This window comes from Rhinolophus hipposideros (genome assembly GCF_964194185.1).
Source record: "Rhinolophus hipposideros genome assembly, chromosome: 17".
Lineage (NCBI taxonomy): Eukaryota > Metazoa > Chordata > Mammalia > Chiroptera > Rhinolophidae > Rhinolophus > Rhinolophus hipposideros.
The window spans coordinates 18,416,917-18,442,899 of NC_138063.1; positions in this window are offsets into that span (position 1 = coordinate 18,416,917).

Consider the following 25,983-nt stretch of genomic DNA (forward strand, 5'->3'; position numbering starts at 1 on the left):
GAAAAAATTCTCACATGTCTACCCTTCAACAAAAATCACTAAGGAACCCTCATTTTTCCTCTATGTCTCTGAGACTGTTTCTGATTAGTTCATTCATTTATTCTTTTCATTAGATTCCACATAGAAGTGAGGATTGCTAGATGGGACGGGGTGGGGATAAGGGGGAAGGTGAAGGGATTAGAAAGCACAGTCAGTAACCACAAGATGGCCACGGGAAAATGAAAGTCAACTTGGGGAATGTAATCAATAATGTAGTAAAGATTTTGTAGGGTATCTGATGGACACTTGTCTCATTAGGGAGACCACCCCAGGGGTGATGTAGATGTCTGATCACTGCACTGTACACCTGAAGCTGAAGCTGAACAATAATGAATGTCAGCTACAATTTTATATATGTATATATAGTTACAAGAAGCGGAGAGCAGCATTAGGAATAGAGACAGTGGAAATGTAATGGCTGTGTGCGATGTCAGAGGGGTAGTGGGTGGGGGAGAGGGGTTGTCACTGTGTGAGGGATATAAATGATAAATGTCTAACTATTTAAAATATGATATAAAAATAAAGTAAGGGAGTGAAAAAAATCACTAAGGAGCTCTTCATATCTCTGTAGGAAAAGGAAAGAGAATGAACAGTTCATAGAGCAAAGGAACAGTGTTCTTTACCTCTTGACAACTGTTTGTTTGCTTGTTTGTTTGTTTTTCTCTCCTTTCTCAGAGTTGTAGAGTGTTGCAAATAAAGAGCTTTTCTCTACTCTAAAGACAACAACGAAGATGATATAGTTCCTAATGGACGCATGTGGCCTGTTTTTATACAGCCCACAAGCAAAAAAAAAAAAAAAAAACAAACAAACAAACAAAAAATTATATTTCTGAAGGTCTGTAAAAAAGCAAAAACTGGCAACATAGAGAAGATTGCATGAGAGAGACTATGTGTCCCACAATACCTAAATATTTATCATATGGTCCTTTATAGAAAGTTTGCTGATTCCACTGTATTATGAACATCCTAATCCCATCCCCCCAGCTCAGCTCATCCTAAAGGAACTAAGGGAGGGTTTGGGATTCCATATCACCTCTCCACTTCCCAATCATCTCCTCTCCCCATTGTCAGTCTACCATGCTAATGAAATCCACAAATACAAAAAAACACAAAAGCAAAAAACAACTTTCCTAAGCAAAGTGTGAAGCAGAAGAGAGGGGCGGTCCCATCTTCTTATTTATAGGGAGAATAACTGAAGATTTTCACTAAACTTTTTCTACATAAAGACTGGAATCTTTTTTAGTACTAATTAGCTAATCCATTTCTTTCTTCCCTTCTGTTTATAAACTCAGGACCCCCTGAAGGCAAGTATTTAAATTAGCAGAACCTAGGAATAGCTCTGCATCCATTTTTTTTTAAATGTTTTTCAATTTATTCTTTGCAAAACTGGGGGTGAAAACTGCTGAAATTAGTGTCCTTTTTCTTCCTTAAGAATACATTTCCTTTATTTCCCCAGGAACAGATTGTCAAAAGTAGTGGAAAAGGAACAGGTTCCAAGGACTATCTGGTTGACAGTGATGACAGGAAAGAGAACTAAGGCAAGTTTCTCCTCCTTTTCTCACCATCTTAACATTTAAGTAAGAAACATAATGACAACCTAATTAAAAATAAATAGCAAGGCATCAAGACTGTAACAAAGGTAATAATTAGGCCACATTAACCCTTGGGTTAAATTTTGCCTGACAGCTAATGGCCATCTGGAAAGAAAGAGGATACAAGACAAGACCAAAGTTATTAAGCTAACCCAGTTGGCGCCACCCCACCCCATTTTTTTCCCACCGTGGAAATCTGTTTCCATGTCTCCTGATCTCTTTCCAACCATTCTCTCCTTGTTCATACCCTTACCTCTGCTAGAAATAGCCTATTTCCTGCATTCTGTTGAACTCTTCTTTTCTTCACTGCCTTATTAATTCTCAACTAAGACTTTTAAGCCTGGGTCTGAATGACAGAAATGAATGATAGTTCCCAATTAAGTATTCTGACTCTATGAGAGACACAATATTGGTTGTCGTTGACACTGACATAGCTCTAAAAACCATCCAATAACCCTTAGCAACTTTAGCAAACCTTAGCAAAGAATGAGATTCTTGAATTACCTATCTAGAATGTTTTGAAGCTATCATTTCTGAGATTACCTCACTTCTTGGATTCTTATGGTGCCCTTACTTTGAGTTGTCCTCTAGCCCAAAATGTCATTTCTTCTCATACACTTTGTTCAAGACTCAGCTTGAAAGTCAGTTTCCAGCAAGCCTTGCTTGACAACTTCAGAAGGAAAGCTCTGTCCTTCCTTAGGCCCTAAATATTTGTTGGCTCACTTATAAGTCATATACCAATATTTAGCCATATCTCTTATATTATTTAACTTGCATTATGTTTTAGTGTTTTGTTTGTCTCCCAGATCAATAAGAAACTCCAAGAGCCATGTCGTATGTCCTCCATATTCCCTACAGCCATGTAGAATGCTTCATACATAACAGGTGCTAAGTAAATGTTTGCAAACTTGATTGATTGCTTAACGAGATCATAAGTGTGCAAAGTTGGGTTCCTTTTAATTGTATTAACACAGTGATTCCCAAAAGTCATTGAACATTAACATATCTTGAGAAACTTTTAAAAATTCAGTTGAGAAGTTTGCATCCAACACGAATTAAATCTGCAAGTCTGCGAATGAGAGCCAGACATAAGTATTTTTGAAAGATCCCATGGGACTTCGATGTGCACTCAAGTTTGGGAACAACTATTTTAACTTCAACAACTAGAGGTAGACCTTCCATTTAATTGTGCCCCAACTTTCATTTCAACAAATTCTGGGAGACCACAACAAAGTGCTAGACAGTGCATTAGGTGGTGGGTGTATGGTGGGAAACAAAGCAGACACAGCCCCTGCATTCATGGGACACACAGCCTGGTGAGTCACACCCCCGTGCAGCCTTATCTGTCACGAGCACTCTGTTAGTGTGTTCATGTCCTAGGTGATGGTTTCCGAGTGTGCATTTGCATTTACTGACAGTTTTATTAGTGGAATAATGTACTTTCCCCTTTTGTTACAAACACTATCTGGGCAAGCATGGACTCTGATTTTTCTTAGCCACATCTTCAAAGAACACAGAATAGCATTACACACACACACACACACACACACACACTAGAAAATAATGATAATTAGGATGATGATAAAAATGATGATTATGTGGATTATGACTGTGGTGGTGGTAGAAGTGGTAATTTAAAAAAATAACAATAAAAGCTACAAGTTGAAAAATTCTTTAAATGTTGGCATCTAATTGGATCTGGATTAAAAAGGGAAAAGACCTAGACAACTTCGTTTTGAAGTCCCTTTGTAAATACAGATTCTCCGGATTTACGTTAAACTTTGAATTAAAGCAGTAAGTATAATTTTACAAGCTTTATTTACTGCCCTTAATGGGGAATGAATTAGATGGATAAATGCTGAATTGATATGTTCAAATGTTTTCTGCCTTATTGATGCTATGATGCAAGCATCTTAATTGGAAAGCTGCTCTACAGTGCATCTATTCGAAAGACAAAAACTAAATTATATTAGCTCAACGTATCAAAGTTCTCTGATGTTAGCCTCTGAATCACTCCTGATTCTTTGATTAACTTGCCCTCTTCCAGCTCATTTTTATACTTCTGATTATTTTCCACTGTGATGCTCTTGAAGCCCATTTTAGATGCTCTCCGCCTCAGAAGGAGGCTGCGAGAACTGGAGGAAGAATCTAGTGCCAGATCACTTCTCTAATGGAAGGTAATTATTGTGATTATCTCATTGTTGCTTAAAAGCTCTAATGGTAGCAAAGCAGCCTCTCTGACAGGGTGAAGTTTCAACCAAAATATATTGACTCTCTTTGTGGAAAAACTTGTCATATGCCTCTTATTCCTCTGAGTGAGGAAAGACTACTGCTAACTCTTAGGGGAAGACTCCTAGGAGAAGGCTACACAGAGTCACAGAAAGTGGACTTGCCTGAATCGTTATCATTCTTGGTTTCTAGCTCTGGTCTGATTCCCAGGGTGCTATATGAACTTTGATCAAGTCCTGAAACCTCTATGGGTTTTAGTTTCCTGCCTGTATTAGAAACTGTATTAGGAAGAAGAAAAAATGTCTTGATGGGCATAAGCATTATTTGAAAAACATGATGTGATTTTATATATGGATTGTGATTATTCATATAAATAATAAAATGATACATGATGCAAATTTTATAAATTTAAATAATGATCATTACTATCTAGTGTCTTATTCCAGAGCAAATGTTCCAGTGTCTACTTATCTAATCAGGATAAGTATTTCTATGTTCGGTGGGCAAAAAATCTCAGCTGTGTTCTTTAAGAGATATATCACCTGGGACAAGTTACTTAACTTCTTGTAGTTTCACTTGCATCATCTTTAAAGTGGGAATTAATCATTCCTACTTTGGGAACGGTTGAAATTCAATCTGTGAAGACAACATAAGATTGATACCCAAACCGGACAATTTCAAAGAAACCAAAAAACAAAACAAAACAAAATGAAAAACCTTACCTACCATTTTTACATAGAAATTAAAAACACGAGTTCTATGACACATGAGAAGTATAACACACAAGACCACATTCATTTGATACAGTAAAGGTGCTACAAACCAGAAAATGGTGAGAAAATAATGAATGAGTTGGACTAATTTCATTTTTTTAATCTTTTAAAAGTTAAATTAAAAAGAGTTTATTGCTGACTTAGAAAGACAGATAAATTGAACAGAATTTCATTGATTATTTGATTGTAAATAATCCAGAAATGATCCAAAATGTCTGCAGGAATTTATCATAAAGGTGGCTTTGAAATCAGAGAGAAAAAGACACTAAATGCATGATGTTAGAACACTAACATTAAGGAGAAATGGGATTAGGAAAACTGTAGTTGGATCCCAATCTCATTCCTTATATGAAAACACCTCAATTTAAAAAAAATAAATCAGAGATGCAAACATACGCAAAGCAACAATAAAAATATATGAAACCTTGATTGAAATTCTGTCATTTTGGTGAAGGGAAGATTTTTAAGAATCATTTAAACAGATGCCATAAGAAGTGTTTAAAGTACTGGGAAAAACACACAAAACATATATATGATATTTGAGAAACATTTCTAACGCATGACAGAAAAAAGCCTAAAGTGTTAATGCATAAAGAGCTTTCATAAATCAAGAAAACAAAGACGCATAACTCAATAGAAACAAAACAAAGTATACAGCGATGCTTCTCACAAAAAGAAATGCAATTGGCCAATAAATCTAAGAAAAACTTGTTCACCAATTTTTTTTTTAAATGAACTGACATACGTTTTCTAACGATTAACTTGCTATAGATTTAAAGGTTAAAAAATGTCTGGTATTGCCTAGATTGTAAGTCATAAGCCACAGAGGGAAAGGGGGTTGTTAGAAAATATGTTTTGCATATTGGTGAAAATATAAATTAGTACAACTTTTTAGGAGCATACTTTGATCCTATTTATCAACATTGAAATGTGTTTATTCTTCATCCTATCAATTCTACATCTAGACATTTACTCTCCCAGTATTTGGAGGGACAGATAGGAAATTTTGAGCTCTTATATGTTGGTCTAGGGATGGATAGTATTTACTTTTGGACAATTTACTTTTCAAACTTATAATGCTCTGTATCATTTGGTTGGGTTTTTTTGTTTTTGTTTTTGTGTTTGTTTTTAATTAAAGTTTATTGGGGTGACAATTGTTAGTAAAGTGACACAGATTTCAGGTGTACAATTCTGTAATACGTCATCTATATATCACATAGTGTATTCACCACGGCTGGTTTGTTTTCTTCTTTTGTTTGTGTATGTATATTTCTGTCATGTGTAAACATGATTATTCTGCTACTTTTAAAAATGGTTAATGAAAATATGACAATTGCACCTACTTTAAAGAGATGTTATGAAAATTAGTAATGATATGTATAATATGCCCAGAACATTGATTAGCACATAGTAAAACTTCAAAAAAATATGATTTTTAATATATATTTTACTTTGGGAAAAGAAAAAAAAATGTCTAACTCTTTCCCAACCCCCCATTTCCTTCTTTACTATCATCTTTCTTAAGTGACCGTTTAGCAAAAACATACTATGTCCTCATTTCCATTATCTAAGCAATGCAACCCTATCAATACTAAGAGGTGAATGGAATTAAGAAATAGACACCAGTTCTAGAAGAATCTTAGAGGATCAGTTCAACTCTTTTGTTCTTTCTAAAAGTAAATACAATGGTTACCCCAGTTTCCAGGGAGGGGAAGTGATTTGCTGAATGAAGGACCTGGCTTTTTAAGGCTAGGTAGAACCAGAATGTACACCAATGAAATATTGTTAGTGGTTCTCGGTGGGGGAGATGTTTAGAAGAAGATTCTGGAAAATAGAGAGAACTTATTTGTGGGGAAGCTGGGACCCATGAAATACATGTCCCCTATAAGTTCTGTACAGTAGTTCTGAAATGGTAATGGTTACCAAGTAAGAACAAATTGACCTGGGTAGCCCAAAGGAAGTGCTCCTTGTGAGGTGGGAATGAGTAAAGATGATGGGACTGATACCACAAAGGCGTGTCTCTGTGTCTTCTGCTTGTCTTCTTTAGAACCCCCATGAAAACGGGTAAAGGGCACTGGAATGAGACTCAAATTTCAGGACCTCACTCTTTCTCAATTTTCAGTTAGCTTCAGAATTTTCTTAGCCACTTACCTAGAAAAGAGCTGACCTTTCTACTCCACAGTCCTGTTTTGAAGGTCAAGTAAAACAGCGTAAAAGTACTTTACAAAAGTGAAGAATTATATTCAAATGTAAAATACTGTCAATGGTTAGGTTTTCCTTCCAGTTACATGTTGCCTTTCCTAAGCAGCCTTGTATACCACACAAAGATGTACCATAAAGGTTTCCATAAAAAGTAGATACACAGAACACAAACCAAGGGAAGACTGTTTGGTTGCCTACGGTGCTGAGGATAATACCCCAAAGGAAGCAGGCTGGAAAGCGAGCTCACTAAATGCTTTGACGTTCTCAAGCAACCCTGGATGCTTTCAGTTGGCTGCCTGGCTATGTGACTTTTCCGATTGAAACAGTCTACAGTCTTCAGCCCTCAGTCGTTAGTGTCCCTCTGAGAAGGGTATGAAGAGAACTCGCCCACATCCAACATGGGGCTCTCTTGAAACCCCAAAAAGGTAATTTTAGAATTAGTCAAAAGCCCTATTGCAATTAACTCAACAGCCACCTCTACAAGTCTTTGCTTGCACCTGAGAAAACAACCCAAATTCATTGGCCTAGAATTCATGAGATCTAGATTGGGTTTCATTCATTTATTGTGCACTTATTCTATTTCATACTATACTGTATTCTGGGCTTACTGTGCATATCATTGGAATTAATCATACAAGTATCTTCCTAATTAGAATATGATAGACAATGTTTTAAGACCTCCCATCTTTGAAAAATGTTTTTTTCTACCCTCTTACTTGAGGATTTGAGGAGATAGAAATCTAGGTCTTCTGGCCTCAATTGTTGTGATGGAGAAGTTCAATGTGATTCTAATTTCTGACCTTTTGTAGATAATTGATTTTGTTGATTTGTTGTATTTGTAGTTATTCTTTAATGTCTTGAAAATGTTAAGATTTTAGCATAAACCTCCATGTTCAGAAATTATACTATGATGTGCCTTGTTATCTACTTATTTTCACATAATTTTGCTGGACACGTGGCAAGCTTTTTAAATACAGAAACCTATGTTCCTTGGATCTTGAAAATTTAATTATTTGTTTGATGATTTGCTCTCTCTCCCCTCTTCTCCCTGTCTGAGATCTGTTAGCCAGATGGTGGACCTGTTTGAATGAGCCTCCTTTTCTCACCATTTCTCTCCTTTTCAGGCACCTCTGTTAGTGTCGTTGTTGTTGTGCTTCCTGAGAGATATTTAACTTTACCTTCTTAGGCTTCAATTAATTTTTTTCACTCCTGCTATTTTTAATTTTCAAAATCATATTTTTTTCCTCTGAAAGAATCTAATAACATCCTGTTTGGGGTCATAGAAAATGTGTCTTCTAACTCTTTGAGAATGCTAATAAAATTGTGTTTTTCTGTGTGTTTGCTTGTTGTGTGTGTGTGTCTGCCATCTGCCATATGTGAAGTTGGCTTTGCTAGAAACGTGACTGATGACCCATAGCTATCGTTTCATATGTAAGAGTGGGTCACTGGGAAACTAAATAATTGAATCTTCCGTTAATTATTTTCTCTCGTATCAGTCAGATCCCCAAGAAGAATATTTTAATTTCTGCATGAAGGGAATTCGCCTAGCTGCAGTGAGGAAGCCTAGAAAGGGAAGGGATTTGGGAATTTCAAGGTTCCTAACAAATTCCACATCGTCTATTTATCAACATGTTACCGCTGTCCTCAGATGTGATACATTCCCATAAGAGTCAAGGTGTCCACTCTCCTGAGGATAAACCTCCACCCTTTCACCTGGGGTTAGGAGGAAAGTCTTCTAGATGGAAAGAATGATGATGGGATTCTAGACATAAGCTACTTCATCAGACTTTCCATGATACTCCTGTTTTCAACTTTACTTTCAGATGTACCTGACTGTGCTGTACATGATCAGGTACAATATACAGTGGCTGTATATTTTATGGTTTGCTATACAAATCAAACTCTTCTCGGCTTTTCTCCTCGCTGGCTTACATTACTCCAAGACCTGCTCAGTCATTTACCACATGTCCATGAACCACGCTGCTTCCAGTATTTCGATGCCTGTCTTTTTCATCTTCTCTTTGTCTTTTCAGGGTTTCAATTACTTTTTAATTTTTCTATCCTTTAATTGTTTTTAGTAAGATTCTCAGAAGGCATAGTGATAAATGCTTGTATTCGATCATATTTAATCAGAACTGGGGAAGTTTTCAAGGCAGTAAAAGGGTGAGGGGAAGATCAAGCCTCCAGTAAATCATGATCTCTAAACTTCTTATAGAATATTCCTTAAGCAATCAATTTCTCTTTAAAATACAGCAATATACATATCGCTATTTTACCATATCCATGCAAAACAGCCAAATTCGAGGTTTATAGTACCAGAAACTTGACAGAGATCATATTCAAATAAAGGTCATAAAAAGTGACTTGTGGAGTTTTCCCAATCCCCTGACAGGAAGTTAAGGTAAACTGCCAATAAATATTCAAAGGTATTGTTAAAATGACTAAGTTTAAAATGCCATAAGAATTTATATCAAGATATAAATAATTTCTCCCTGGTGGCTGGACAGTGTGCTTCAAGTAATCTACTTTGGGTTTTAAAATTAAGGGATGACAAAAATGTAAAAAAGTGCAGCTAAATATTTGCAAATGGGTCTTTCATATTTTCACCTTCGCACCTTTAACAACAACAGGCGGCATGGGAACTTTTCATTTTTTGTGGAGGAACTAGACTCTCTTCCCTATTCACACTGAGATTGAAATGTCAGAGGCATACGGCTGTGCTGAAAGCCATTCTCATAAGAGACCTCAAATTTATGAGCTACCCCGTCCAATATGGCACACTCTGGGTCCTATGGGACATTTCAATAAGTTAAATTAAAGTCATTGACTTCAGGAAATGAAAGTTAAGTAAACAACAACATTAAACAGCCTTGACAGACACAGGGGAATTCTTACTGCTGTTGTGTTCTCCCTAGTTTGTTTCTCTTCTTGGCACGTTCCCTCTACATTAGTAAGAGATGAGAAAACATGGCGTGTACAGACAGATTCTGATATTATTAAATTGCAAGGGTATTATTCATTTAGCCAAAGATTCAGGTCCTAAATCCTGAGACTGTCCAAAGACCTAAGAACAGCCCCTCCCAATGGATGTCCATACACAGTCCGTCTTTCAGCTCCTGTACAACCTGTTAAAACATAAATGATCCCACATCCTCAAACATTGTATCCAGAACTCTAATAAACAGCCCCTGTCAACAAAAGTAGCTCTCAAAGGGCCACCACATCCTCTGACTACCCATCATCAAGGCTGGAAGGAGCAGAGCCTCATCTAACCAGGCTCCAGAACATTACAAAGTTTGCTCCCTGCTACGGTTCTGTGATCTCTCAACATTCATATGAGGGAGTTGCAAAGAGAAAAATCTGTTTTGACATGACAGTGCTAAATGCTCCAAAAGTAAAATATTCTTTATTATGATAGCTAATTTAAAGAACTTCTGACTACATCCTAGAATAGACAGCTAAAAATCAGTACAAGTCCGACAATTAAGTTCGCGAACTCATCCTAGAAAACGTGCTACATAACTTATTGCTGAATATCACGATGGTCACCTTCAAAATACTCTCCTTGGGAAGCTGTGCACCAATGGCAGAGCCTACTCCACCCTTCAAAGCAATTTTGGAACTCTTTTCCTGGAATGGCCATCAGAGCTGTCATTGTATTACCCTTGATGTCCTGAATTGTCATCAAAACGTCTCCCTTTCAGTATTCCCTTTATCTTCAGGTAAAGAAAGAAGTCATTGGGGGCCAAATCAAGTGAGTAGGAGGGTGTTCCAATACAGTTATTTGTTTCCTGGCTAAAAGCTCCCTCACAGACAGAGTCGTGTGAGCTGGTGCATTGTCGTGATGCAAGAGCCATGAATTGTTGGCGAAAAGTTCAGGTCATCTAATTTTTTCATGCAGTCTTTTCAGCACTTCCAAATAGTAAACTTGGTTAACTTTTTGTTCAGTTGGTACAAATTCATAATGAATAATCCCTCTGATATCAAAAAAGGTTAGCAACATTGTTGCAACAAGTTCTCGAATTTAATTGTCAGAACTTGTACGTGTAATTCGTGACGAGTTTGTTGAATGAATGTGACTTCCTTATCTTCTTTTCTCTTTGTTTATGCAAAGAGATACACAATGCCAACAACATGACATGAACTTACGTCACTGTGAGTCCTAGAACTCTCTTTAATTTAGAACTAACCTCCAGAAATGTCTCCATAAGGCCTCGCCCTCTTATGACTCCATCTACAAGGTTTTCCTTGTAATGCCTCTTATTCTTAACATGTGTATTCTTACATTTGTATCTAGAACTCATTTAAGACAGACTGGCAATTCATCAAAACTTCCCAAATATTAATTAACAATAATACTTTATACTCTGAGACCTTCACAGCCTAGCTTTTGATATACAGAAGTCTGGCTGCTGTCATTAAAAATCTTGGCTCCACATCTCTTGTTTTTACAGCACATTTAAGGAACCCATTTTGACACACTGAAAATGAGCATTGATATCTTTGTTCCTTTCTCAGATATCCTTGCCTTAAAGCTATGAGAAGGCTCCAGCAGCTGCACGTTTGCTGAAAGGGAGTTGTGATGGGGGAACACATTAGTTGATTTTAATATGTATCCTTCAGCTCTCACAACAAACTAGAGTCTGGGATTTTTCCTGAAGTTAATGGAGAACTAACTTGATGAGAACAGATTGGAGTACCTTGTTTAAATCCTAGGTCACCATTCCTTTTCCATGCAATACTGGGAGAGGATGAATAACGCAGGGAAAGGCCTCCTTTTGATATACCTGTTTTGTAAATTTTGGACCCTGCCCCCTCCCAAAAAAAAGGGGGAATTAGAATAAGTTGTCTTCTTGGGTACAGGCTGTAGTAATTATTTATTTATTTACTTATTTGCCTCAGGAAAACTAAGGACCCTTTCTGGTGTCATTGTTCAGTATTCACACACATACTACAGAAAACTGCCTCTGTCATTAGTACGGCTCCTCACTCCCAGTAAACAAACAAATATTCCTGGCTGAGGAGAGAAGAGTGGGAGTGGGGCAAAGGCATAGCACCACTAGAACAACTGAAGATTTATTCTCCCTGTGGAAAGACGGAAGCAGTGTAGATGGCTTCTCCACATTGTTTCTATAAGGCTTGCAGCGAGATAATGAGTCTAGTCAGGCGGGTTGAGAAAAATGAGTGCTTTATTCTGCGCTCCCAGGCGAGGTTCACCGGTCCACAGAAGATGGGGGCCAGCGAAGTCGCGCTCAGGGTAGAGGGAGGGAGGCATATATGTGATTTTGGGGGTGGGGGGTTGGCTGAGTGAAGTGGCAGATGAGCAGAACCCCTAGTAGCAGATCAGGCAGAGTGGCTGTGTCCAGAGTTGCTTGTCACACCAGCGGTCTGCTGCCTTTTCTGGGAAACGCCAGGGGCCTCAGTGTCTGTCAGGCGAGGAGAGGTCTGACTTGGCAAAGGGGAATGACTTGGCTCCCGGCCGCTTTGACCATGCCCGTAGCTGACCTAACAGTTTCACATTACAATGGATACAGAGTAAGGCAATCTGGAACCCTTCTCACCAGTCTTTGCCTTGGTTTCCTGAGATTTATGCTCATTGCAGTTCAAATAATTGAAATAAAATCTGATCCTGGAAAGGAGGCTTCCCTAATTTGGGCAGATTTGAAAACAGCAACTACCGTTTTGATGAGGGAATGACATAATCAATATTTTATATTCATCTCTCTTAGGTAAGAAAAGGCCTCCTAGTAAAATATGAGATTTTGAAATGTGTCGGGGTCAGTAAGTCATCTTTCGTATGCAATACAATTCCAATGCATTTAAAACACATCTTTCAAGCATTTGGATTAATTTAAAGCATACGTCTCCTGGGTGGAATTTTTCTCATTTCTTCAATGACATTGGTCTTCCTAGTGGATTTTGGAGTACACGTCAGTAGATAACTCTTTGATTCCACATTTCCAGTTGCCTACTGGTGCTTTTGGCTTCTTTCCCTCAACCTGTATAAAGCTAACTTTGTCATTTCTCATGAAGAACAGCCTCTTGCCCTCTCAATGTCTCTGAAGAGAGCTATCCAACCAACTCACAGTGATCTTTGACTCTGCTTTCCATTCTCTAGCTACCACTCTCCAACAAGTCCATCTTACTTCCAAGATGTCTCACACATCACTCCCTGCCTCGCCATTCTCAATGCTCATTGAGTCTTTGGTGGCTGTCAGGTATGCTGTCACTCCTTTCCCCTTATAACTGGTTGTATGTATCATTAATGAATCTCAGGTACAGCCTTGAAAATGTCACTCCATTTTCAAAACTCTTTAGTGGTTTCATGTTACTTACAAAGTCTGTATCATAAAGGGATTGCTAGATGTGCATGTGTGAGTGTGCATATGTGTATGCTAACAGTGACTTGTTTATAAAAATGAAGTTATACATAAAATAGATTATAAAGAACAGAGGGTTCATAACAAAGACAAGAGGAGTAGCATGAACTCTTCCTAACTAGACTTCCACTGGGGGCACCAAGCCCCATAAACCCTTCAATGAAAATGTGAGTTTTGTCTATAGAATACATTTTGGAAAGGCCTGAGTTTTTATATTCTATGATTTTCTTCTGGTTTTCATAATCTATAATTTTATGAATACATATAATCTCTAATATACAAGAATCTACATAACTACTATACTTTCAAGACTCAAATACAATATCCCAGCGTCAAATCTTCTAAAAATGTGCTATAATCTCCTTTCTCTTTGTTTAACTCTCCAGACTACCTAGAATTTATTAATCACATGGTAGTTTTCACTTTCTATCCTGGGACAAACTGAGAAGCTCCTTGAAGCCAGGGACTTTGTTAATCCATCTGGTAGAAAAGAACCTTCAACATAATAACTGATTTATTTAACTAAATTGGATACAATACAACATTTGGGCAATCCCAGAATGCATCAGAGATCAAGGAGGGCCTTCCTTACTCTTCCACAATTTGGGAAACTTTAAGTAAATAGCTATGAGGTGACTCCAGAATAAGCAAATGAGCCCCTAAATAAAAATGAGACTTTCTTTGGCCAAAAACATAATGATACAAAGTTAGAAGGGTCCACAAAACCTTTACTTCTGACACCAATTGCAAGCTCAAGAGTCCCCAGGACCACCGTGAGATTCAATCATTTGCTAGAAAGACACATAGATCTCACTGAAAGCTTTTATACTTGCAGTTATGGTTTATTACAATGAAAGGATATAGCTTACATCAGCCAAAGAAAGAGATGCATAAGGCAGAGTCTAGGAAAGCTCTAAGCACAAAGCTACCAGTTGTCCACTCTCGGTGGGGCCATAGACAGCATTACTTTTCCCAGCAATGACGAGTGACATCAGAGAAGCTTGGTTTCCAGAGTTTTTATTGAGGCTCCATCACATAGGCATAGTTGACTGCCCATATACCCAATCTCAGTTTCCAGACCCTCTAGAAGTCACGCTGATACTACATGACCCAAGATCCCCACCCTCAATCACATTTTTAGATTATTTAGTGTGATCCAAGGTTCTCAGACAACTAAAGACATTACAGTGTTTAGAGATTATCTTTCAGAAGCAGAAGACAAAGGGCCAGGCAAGGTTAAAGTCTTTACGATACAAATGGATATTGGATAACTGGAAAATATAAAGGGGAAAAAATTCTTCACCTGCGGCAATCAGTTTCACAACTCTAAGATTCAACTACTTAGAAATGGGAACAGGGCGAGTGTCAGCATCCTGACTACACCTTCTGGTTAAGAGGAGACAAATGTAAAATAATGCCCCAGCTCCCCAAAAGTGGCCATTTGGTTTCTTCCTTAATAAATCTAAAACATTCTTTCTAGTCCCAGCCCCCTAAGGAAGTTGGGATCACAAAGGATTACAGGGAAGTTAGAATAGCTGATTCCAACCCAAGGATACCCCATATTAAAAGGTAAAATAGCCTTCCCAAGGCATGCTGCCTTGGCAGAAGCTTCATAACCAAGGAGCAAAATAGTAGATAAGACATTAGGATGTTTTGCAGGAAATAAATTTCCACCCTAAGATACATTTCTAAAAGGCTCCCTACATCCCCTTTAGCTACTAGCTGAGCTACTGTCTGATGGAAAGTTAGGGAACCATATTACGAGGGGAAGTAGATCAAACAATATGGTGAATGCTTAAATTTAAAAAAATTATTACAGTAAAAGGCATATTGCCATTAATCCCCCTCAAAATACTCTCTCTCAATTTGAACACACTTATCCCACCATTCTTGGCACTTTCTCAGGCAGTTCTGGAAGTCCTCTTTCGTGAGTGTCTTTAGTTGCACTGACATGGCTGTCTAGGTGTCCCGAATCATTTTGACTTTGGGGAAGAGCCAGAAGTCACACAGTGCCAGATCAGTCACACAGTGAATAAGGTGGATGAGGACACACCATAATGTTATTATTTGACAGAAATTGCCATACACTAGAAGCGATGTGTGACAGGGAGCATGGTCATGATGGAGAATGATTTACAGTACCTTTAAGGGACTCTGTGTTCCAGCCCTAAGAGGACAACTCAATGTCAGGGTCCCTTTTTCTCACCTGAGTCTCCCTCAACTCTTGGATATTATTCTTCTCAGTTAACAGGTGTTTTGTCCCAAAATTTTCCAATGAAAGATCCAATTTCCTAAGGAAATAGGTATGGTATTATCTACGTTTAAAATCAATGATGACAAAACATTAGTCAAAGTAGTAGTAACTAACATCGAATTAAAACATTATAATTTAAAGAGTTCCAGCAGAGATTTCAGCTAAGTGGGTTTAGGGCAATAGCCCTCCAAGCCATCTGACACAGGCTTCTCTGGTTTATACACTAGTGTGAATTAACAATTAACAATTAAAAACAACAAATCACAACGAAGAGCTCTGCTAGATGAGAACATTTCATCAGTTCTGCTTAGGCAACTCCATGCTAAAGACGTGACTGAGACGTCTAAAGTTCTCCTCTGAGAGAAACAACTGCAAGTATAATATCTCATTGACTTTGCATGTATCAATAACTGGTCATCTGGATAGGGACTTGGATAAGAACCACTGGTGTTAGAATAGCTAAAATTTGAAATAAAACTGAGGAGAGACTGACAGAATCATGTGATGGCCAGCATGTGGAACAAGTGGGATTCTCATATACCATTTGGGGATATACATATTGTTACTTCCACTTTGGAAAAATTGCAGATTCTACTGAGACTAAACTTATGCCTGCCTTGTGACTCAGCAATGACATTTCTAACGTATACCCAAGAGGAATGCAAATACATGTGCATCAAAATGCATGCACAAGAACTGAGGGTTGCTAGATGGGCGGGGGGGGGGGGGGGCGGGGGGGATAAGGGGGAAGGTGAGGGGATTAGAAAACAGTCAGTAACCACAAGATGGCCACAGGGTTTTGACAAGTAATTTGGGGAATGTAATCAATAATGTTGTAAAGATTTTGTAGGGTATCCGATGGACACGTGTCCCATTTGGAAGACCACCTCAGGGATGATGTAGATGCCTGATCACTGCACTGTACACCTGAAGCTGAAATTGAGCAATAATGAATGGCAACTACAATTATATATATATATATATATATATATATATATATATATATATATATATATATATATATATATGTATATACTTACAAGAAGCGGAGTACAGCATTAGGAATAGAGACAGTGGAAATGTAATGGCTGTGTGCGATGTCAGAGGGATAGTGGAAGGGTGGAGGGGTTCCACACAGTGTGAGGAATATAAATGATAAACGTCTAAGTATTACATTGTCTTGTGCACCTGAAACTAATAAAAAAAAGTTATTCAAAACAAAAATTTTTTTAAATAGAAAAAAAATGTATGCACAAGGATGATCAGAGAAGCATCACTAATAGTAGCCCCAAACTGGGATCGGCAGCAGAGCTGTTAAATTGTGTACCATTTGTACAATCTGTTGAGGCAGCAATGAAATGAGGAAAGTACCACTAGATGTGACAACACAAAGGAATGTGATTATGAATCACAGACGTTAGACACCAAAGTAAACGGACTATTGCATTCCATTTTTATAACATTCAAAAGCATGTTACACAAATCTATATGGGTTACCAGGCCACCAGCAAGTGACACAATGTGAAGAAACTATGTACCGCTTCTTTCCCCTTTTGGAGGCAGCATAATGCAGTACCTAAAAATACAGAATCTGAAGCCAGGTGGTCTTGCCTGGGTTAATTCCCCTTTCTCTTGTTTTCTGTGGCAAGGTATGGGATCCCTCTTGCAGCTTCTTTTTATGTGAAAGATGGTAATAATACCTACTCCATGGGATTTGTCAGGAGAATTAAAGGCGTCCCCTTTCCTGACACTAGGTTTCTCTCCAGAACAAGTTCCCAGCATGCTACTGCCCCAATCAGACACATGTTGAACATCAAAAGGAGACTTCTGACCTAGTCTCTTTCTCCCAGAAGCCTCTCCTGGGATACTTAGGTCAATTTGTGACTCCAAATCGACATGGAGAGAAGGGCACGCACTTACACAGCCCATTTGCTCACCTGGCAGCAGTGCCCACATTCTAAATGTCAGTGGAACTGGTAAGAGGAAGGCGCCTGCCTGCAGAGTCTGAGCTCCTGACCTATGTCCAGCTAGGTGTTTACTGAGAGGTCGCCATGCACCTCAAGCTGTGGTGTACCATGCTGTATACCAAAGTTGCGTAATAGTTACAGAAATCCTCAAGTGCAAAAACAAGTACATGTGAAATCAATCCACAATGAATTCTTGAATACTGTGTGACGGCTGCTCTTAAAACAAAACCAGAAACGTATGGAATAAAAGTAGAGAACATCCAATTCTTCTAAATGACACACTGTGTGTTATGATGGCCTGAATTACTTTTGGGGTGGCAACACGACTCTCCCCGCCCCCTTGTATTCCTGCATATAGTGACCTCCCTGAGAGGAGCACTTCTGCCTCTCGGTGACCCTTCACGTGGTGACTACGCTGATTGCTTTGCAGGAATGGCAGAACTCAGCTAAATCTCCCCTATCTTTGATGGAAATCTGCCTTCCTTGGGGACCTTGGTCTGTGCTGGCCTGCAGTAAGCTCAGCATTAAAGGCCCGGTCCCTGGAAATCAGGCCTGCACATTCCCCCTCTTCCTGAGACCAGATAGATAAGTTTCCTCCTGGGACTCCGTATAAGCCGGCCCTCTGTCATCTGGGTGAGGCAAGTTATCCAAAGAGATTTACCTGGATTAAAGAGAAAATGTGTATCTGCTGACTACTGTTCTCTTTCTCAATTGGTTCTAAACCCCAGTGGGGAAAACAGGATCGTTCCTTAGAGAGCCCCTTGAAACTCCAGCACCACGCCACTGCCTTCAAAGCCTCAGCAGACACAAGGATGGGTAACTTTTCTGTGGTGGGTTTAGCAGCACTGGATCAGCAGCCGTGAATCTCCTCCTGTTATTCTCAACGGTAGTTTTTGCTGCTGAGGTTACATTTATGATTTTACCATTGCAAGTTGCCTCCGTCTCCGCTCAAAAGGCCATAGCTCCTTCAATGAGTGCAGTTCAACACGGGCTGCCTCCCCAGGGCAGCCACTTCAACAGACTCTCTCCCAAATAGCTCTTCATTTTGATTGGAACAGGAAAGTAAACACCAACAGATTATCACAGCTGTATCTGGCACTACCATCAGAAAAGTAATCCAGGGTTGTTCTGTTTTAATTTTTCCAGATTCCCAAAGATATTTTTCTTCTGCTGTATATCACCCAAGCCTTGCTTTCCTCAGGCGGCTTACTTTGAATGAGCCAACAATATATCCCCTTCTCATCCTCTATCACTGAGGAAGCATTAAAAATTCAACTGCCTCTTCTTGGTGAACAATTATCTCACTCATTGGCTTGATTCACTGATCTCTTAATGACAGCTTTCCTGCTGTTTCCTTTGAATGTTTAAAATATGAAACAACCCCGTCTTGTCAAGCTGAAAACTGTGGCAGAGGTTTTAGTAGCTGTTTCCAATAAATAATTTCAAGGGGTTTCAAATTATCCATCATCTGACAGCTCTCAGGAAGATTTCCTCATCTCCTTCAGGCATAAAAAGCCATTTCGAACCAGGGCCTTGTCCCACTGATTACCCTCAGTAATTTTCAAAATCGGTTCCATTGTTTTGAAAGAACCTCTCTCCATCAATATTGATGGGTGCTTAGAATGACTACATGCCCTGCAGGAAGGGCTCTATGTGACTGTTCTTCACTGGCCAAGATGAATTAATAAATGGATTACGCAGATTAGAAGGGGATGCTCATCCCATTTATATAGAACCTTATGAAAAGATGCACAAGTTAGGAAGAGAAGATCTAGAACGGGGGGGGGGGGGAACCTAAACTAATTTCTGATAGGAGGAGGCAAAAGTAGTATCTTCTCAAAAGGAAGAAGAGTCTAGTAACTAAGAGACACTCTGATTGGACAGGATCCCCACAGGTATGTGTGCTGTACCTACCTCTCACCATAACTTCCTTCCTCCTTTCTTCCCCATGGAAGGATGAGAAGCACAACTCAGGAAGGAGAATTAGAAAGGAAGGCAGTCTTCAGTGCATTCATAGCTGGTAGAGAAAGACTGATACAGCAGACTGTGTAGTATGGAAAGCATTGTAAGTATGAGAACTTTATCACGCAGAGAAGTTGCAAGACTAGAAAATGTGATCTTTAGATATCTTCATGCCCAGAGTACCTGAGATCAAAAGCCAAAAGCTGAAAGGGGTGGAGGAAGGATGAGGAAAAACTCTAACCCTAGGAACTAGTTCTGATTCTAGAGTAGGGATTCTGAATATATTTTGAATATTTTTATTAAGAAGTTGAAAAATAAGATCAAGGTTAGATTAAGCTTTGATGGTCCAAACCAGCAATACAAGATACAAATAATGCCTCTGTGTATATTTCTATGAATCTTGTACTCTGTCTTATTAATATTAAAAGGTCTTTTAATATTGCTGTGCTTAACTCTAAGTATGTTTGTTTGTTTAATTTAAGGAAAACCATGCTATCCGACAAATAAACAAAACTATGAGCTAAGCTCTGCGGTGACAAGTAAAAATAAAAAGACTTTCTTTGACCCAAAGAGCTCACAAGCTAATTGCAGAAATACCCTTTATTAGCTACCTTAATGGACACTGTGGGTAACCTAATGAGATTTTTCCCCCTTTGCACATCATCACCACCTCTAAAACAATTAAAATACAAGTGTCCTCCTAATGTTCCCTATGTCACCATCTACCTAATTATGCAAACCAGAGACCTAATGGTTATTAACCACCCCCCTAAGTCCAATCTCTCAGTGTTGATTGATGTACCATCTTACCATATTTTAAGCCTCTGCACTTGTCTGGAGCAGCCACCATCACCACCATCCAGCTCTCTAACACACATGATTGCCCAGGTGACTAGAAAAGCTTCTAACTGCCCTGCCCATACAGACTCTGACACTCCTCTAACCTGCCCTATGAACTGGAGCCATAGTGATTTTTCCAAAATACAAATCTGGCTGTGTCATTTTCCTCTAGTCTAACCAGAACCCAAGAGGCCCCTTCTCTTCATTGTGTAATTCCTTGACGGGCCATGCTCCCTTGCCACAGGGCTTGTCAAATAAACATGCCAGTCCTTCTGCCCTCACCCACTGCTCTTTATTTTGCTAAGTCTTACTCATTCTTTACAGCCTGATCAATTATTACATTTTTTAAAAACCTCTGCCTCATAGCAGGTGAAATTTTGTGTCAGTTTATGTGATTATTTGATGAACAGCTGCCTCTGACCAGACCAGTAAAGTACTTGACATAAAATGAGCAATAAAATATACATTGGGTGGATTAACAAGTCAATAAATTAAAATGGGATTGCAAAATGAGATTCATAAGTAAAAGTGGTCAAAGACAGATTTACAGAAACAGCTTTGTGTTGGGTCTTCAAAGGTGAGTACGAGTTTATTAGGAGAAGAAATAATGAAGAGTACTTGGAGCAGAAGGAGTGACCTGAGAAAAGGGTGTGAAAATGTTCAGTGTATTTCAGAACTGTAAATCCCTTACCGTAGCTGATAGGGGGAGGGAGTGGAATGAGTTGAGATGTGAGTACAGGATTAGGCTTGAGCAAAGTAGTAAGAAGCATCAAGAGATACAGAGGAAGTTTAGACTTTATCCTGTGGGTGATGGAGACTTTCTGAGGGTTAACCAAGGAGGGGAATTATCCAGAACACAGATAGGTGAAAGAGTAGAAAGAGTAGATCCTGCAAGAAAGAGACTCATCTGGTGGCTGAGAAAGACTTAAACTAATGCAATAGATAAGGGAGTATAGAGAGCATTTTAGAAAGTCAGGGGTTGAAGGAAGGGAAAAGAGCACAAATTACTGTGTTTTTTTTTAAGCAACTGGATAGACGGTGTTTTCATCAACAGAGACAGAGACCTTAAAAAGGGGGTTTAGGCACAGCAGAGTCAGAGAACAAACACATATTAATAATTTATGTTTGTATCTGTCGGATGTCTAAGTAGAGACATCCAATGGTCCATTTGGATACCTGGCTATGGTTCTCGGGGGAGAAGTCATGGCTGTGAAGTCTGAAGATAGAAGGTGCTATGTCAAGTACCCCAAAACTTACACCCAATCCAGAGGTCACGAATGGGCTTCAACTTGTGTGGCTGTTCCAATAGATATGCAGTTAATGCTGTGACACTCTATTAAGTCTGATTTTGCAGTCACATATGAACTTAATGGGAAAGAAATTTATGAAGAGTTATCAATGTCAGCTGTGAGTATGAATCAAAGGGACACCTTCATGATTTATGACTGCATTCATATCATCCAGCTTGAACCAAACTGAACAGAAATAGTTATGTTGTGGTAGTTAAGAGGACAGACCTCTAGTAGATTACCTAGTCCAATCCACATTTAGCAGCTTTGGACTTTGAAAAAGGTACTGAACTTCTCTCTGACCCAATTTCCTCATTTTTAAGACGTAGACAATAGTTCCTATCTCATGGCACTCAATGAGGTATAGTATGTTAATACTTAGCCTATCCCTGCCATATAGTAAGTTCTTTTTAAATGACAGCTCATTTTATTACTTACATACTTGTCATTAAAGTGAAAGTTTAATTCAACAAATATACATATATTTAGATGCTATTATGTCCTGGTACTGAGTAAATTTATTTGTGTAAAAATAAATTTACACAAAGGTGGTCACTATTTGGTGAAAATGGGGGCGGGGGACGGGGAGGGGCAAGAAAAACATTGAAGGACAAACTTCTGAATAGGTAAATAAAATGACAACTACAAATATCCCACAGATACTAAGTAGTGCCCACATCCCAGCTTAACCTCAGTCAGTACTTTTGTAAAGCTTACACATAACTCCACTCACACATGCAATCTGGAGAGAAATCTGGTCCTTTGGGTGTTGTCATCCATGTGGAGAAGTTGATAGGGTTCAAACTCTAGGCACTGTCCTAATCCAGGTATGTCTTCCTACCATTTAACAGGCAAACAACATTTTATGTTTTATGCTATATTTGGTAACATAGAAGGTATTAAAGAGGTTAAGTCAATTTGTCTACAGACACGAAGTCACTAAAGATTTGAATAAAGATGGTGTAGCTTGAGTTTTCAGGACAGCATTCAGTGTACCCTGGATAACTTTATTAACATAGAGGTCGTGGGGACCTTAAAGGGCCAATTACCTAAGGATGATCTAAGCAGGGATGGAGAGATGGAATTCTGAAATATTTATAAGCTTTGAAAAGAACGGTTTTATACACATGGATAAGTGGATGATGTCAATGTCTTTAAGTAGCTATTGTCTGTGAGAATCTACAGATTCCATTTAGTCACGGAATTCGGAAATTGAAAGGACGTTAGAGGTCATGTGGCTTCACCTCCTACACAACACAGAATCTTCTTTTTGTAGCAATTGTCAAAGAATTTAGGAGGGCACAGTTCCTCCAAAAACACTACAAACTCACAATGGGAAAGCATGCTAGAAGAAATCTAAGGCCCCAAGTGAACAAGTGACACATTCAGGGCAACCTACCATTTGTCTCCAGAGCGAGGCCTGGAAAGTAGACCATTCAAATTCAAACTACACTGCCTCAATTTAAGTTCTTAAAAGCAAAACCAGCAATTGAGAGATGACTCTTGTAGTACCTATGTTTCACAAGTAATTTGGAAAATGCTATTTGGGACTGGGAGGATATAACAAAAAAAGATGGAATTCCCGCTTAAAACTTCATATAAATAGTTTGGTAACCAGATATCCTGATCCTAGGAAAATATTTCTGGCTTCTGACAGGTTCAGAGATATACAAATGGCAGGAAAAGTCTACCTGAAAGCCTTGGGTGTGTTGACAGTACTATCATAACTGTAGACAAAAATTATGCAACAGGTTTCCTAGTTAGACTCTATAAGTGCCAAATAGAGAACACACCTGTACCTCATTTAACTGCCTTTGGGGTGTGACGGAGCCAAAGAGATAGGGAGAAAGTTTATCGTGTAAGAACATGCCAGTGGTGAAGACATATTATCTCTCATTCTCATAAGGAGGGTAGTATTCTGTCCATTCTAGCGTTTTAGAAATTGAAGCTGAAAGAGGAACTCTTACTTGCCCATCATCCCAAATAAGTGGCTGAGCCTAAGTTTTTACGGAGATTACTGGTTAGTCTACAACTTAGTGGTCTAGAGTCAAGCCTCCTATAAAGACTTTTAAAGTAGATACATTTGGAAGAAAAGGAAATGGAGACCTATAAACTGGATTTCAAAGTATACCACTCACATCCTCTCTATGTAGGGGATTCACTGAAATTAGAGTTCTACCTGTAAGTAGTCATGTCTCTTCCCCATTAATACATGCATTCAGTCAACACTTTTCCTAATTATTATCTGGACAGAAATCTCTACAACAATTTTTTTAGAGATTTTTATTAAAATATAGCTAACATACAATATTATATTAGTTCCAGGGGTACAATACAGTTATCCAACATTTATATACCTAAAGAAGTGATCACCATGATAAGTCCAGCAACCATCTGACACTGTACCATGCTGTCACAATATTATTGACTATATTCCCTACATTGTACATTACATCCCCATGACTTATTTGTTTTATACCTGAAAATTTGGACCTCCTATTCCTCTTTACCTTCCCCTCCCTTTTAAAATTTTTCAATTACAGTTAACATTCAATATTATTTTATATTAATTTCAGGTGTACAGCATCATGACTAGACATTTATATAATTTAAGAGATGACCCCCCCTTACTAGTCTAGTACCCACCTGGCACCATACATAGATATTATCATATTATTGACTATATTTCCTATGCTTTACTTTACATCCTCATGACTATTTTGTAACTACCAATTTGTACTTTGTAAACCCTTCACCTTTTTCATACTGCCCCACAACTCCCCATCTATCACCCCGATAGATCTAGTACCCATCTGACACATACATAGTTATTACAGCATTATTAACTATATTCCTTGTGTAATACCTTACATCCCCACGACTACTTTGTAACAACAAATTTGTACCTCTTAATCCCTTCCCCTTTTTCACCCACCTCCCAAACCCCACTCCCATCTGGCAACCACCAAAATATTCTCTATATCTATGAATTTGTTTCTGTTTTGTTTATTTTGTTCTTTAGATTACACAAATAAGTAAAATCTCATTGCATCTGTCCAACCTACTCCACTCAGCACAATACCCTCCAGGTCCATCCTTTATGCCACAGGTGGCAAGAACCCATTCCCTTCCATGGCCAAGCAATATTCCATTGTATATATGTACCAACTATTCTTTATCCATTCATCCATCGACGAACACCAAGGCTATCTCCACCTCTTGGCTTTTGTAAACAATGCTGCAATGAACATATGGAGGCACATGTTCTCTCAAAGTAGCATTTTGGGTTTCTTCAGATAAATAACCAGCTGTGGGATTACTGGGTCCTTTTTTGTCTCTTGTTATAGTCTTTGTTTTAAAGTCTACTTTGTCTGGTGTAAGTACTGCTACACCAACTTTTTGTTTGTTTCCATTTTCATGAAATATCTTTTTCCATCCCTTTATTTTCAATTTGTGTGTGTCCTTCAACGTGAAGTGAGTCTTTTGTAGGCAGCATATGTAAGGGTCTTATTTTTTTTTTATCCATTCAGCCACCCTATCTTTTTTTTTTAACTTTTATTTATATAAGTGTGTTTTTCCAGGACCCATCAGCTCCAAGGCAAGCAGTTGTTTCAATCTTGTTGTGGAAGTCACAGCTCACAGTGGCCCATGTGGGGATTGAACAGACAACCTTGTTATTGAGAGCACTGCACTCTAACCAACTGAGGTAACCGGCCACCCCAGCCACCCTATCTTTTCATTGGTGTATTTAATCCATTTACATTTAAAGTAATTGTTGATAGCTATGTAGTTAATGACATTTTACTATTCATTTATATTTTTTATTTTTTTCTTCTTAAAGAAGTCTCTCAAACATTCCTTGTAATACTGGTTTGGTGGTGAAGAATTCCTTCAGCTTTTTTTTTTTTTTTTCTGGGAAACTCTTTATCTGTCCTTCAATTCTAAACGATAGCTTTACTGGATGGAGTAAGCTTGGTTGTAGGTCCTTGCTTTTCATCACATTGAATATTTTGTGACAATCCCTTCAGCCTGCAAAGTTTCTGTTGAGAAATCAGCTGACAGTTTTATGGGAACTCCCCTGTAGGTAACTAACTGCTTTTCTCTTGCTGCTTTTAAGATTCTTTCTTTGTCTTTAAACTTTGCCAGTTTAATTATAATGTGTCCTGGTGTGGGCCTTTTTGGGTTCATCTTGTTTGGGACTCTCTGAGATTCCTGGGCTTGTATGTCTATTTTTTTTGCCAAGTTGGGAAAGTTTTTCGTCATTATTTCTTCAAACACATGCTCAATCCCTTGCCCTCTCTCTTCTCTGTCTGGTACCCTTATGATGTAAATGATTTTTGGCTTGATGTTGTCCCAGAGGCCCCTTAAACTATCCCATTTTTGGATGTTTTTCTTTTTGCTGTTTTGATTGAGTGTTTTCTGCTACCTTATCTTCCAAATCACTGATTTATTTGAT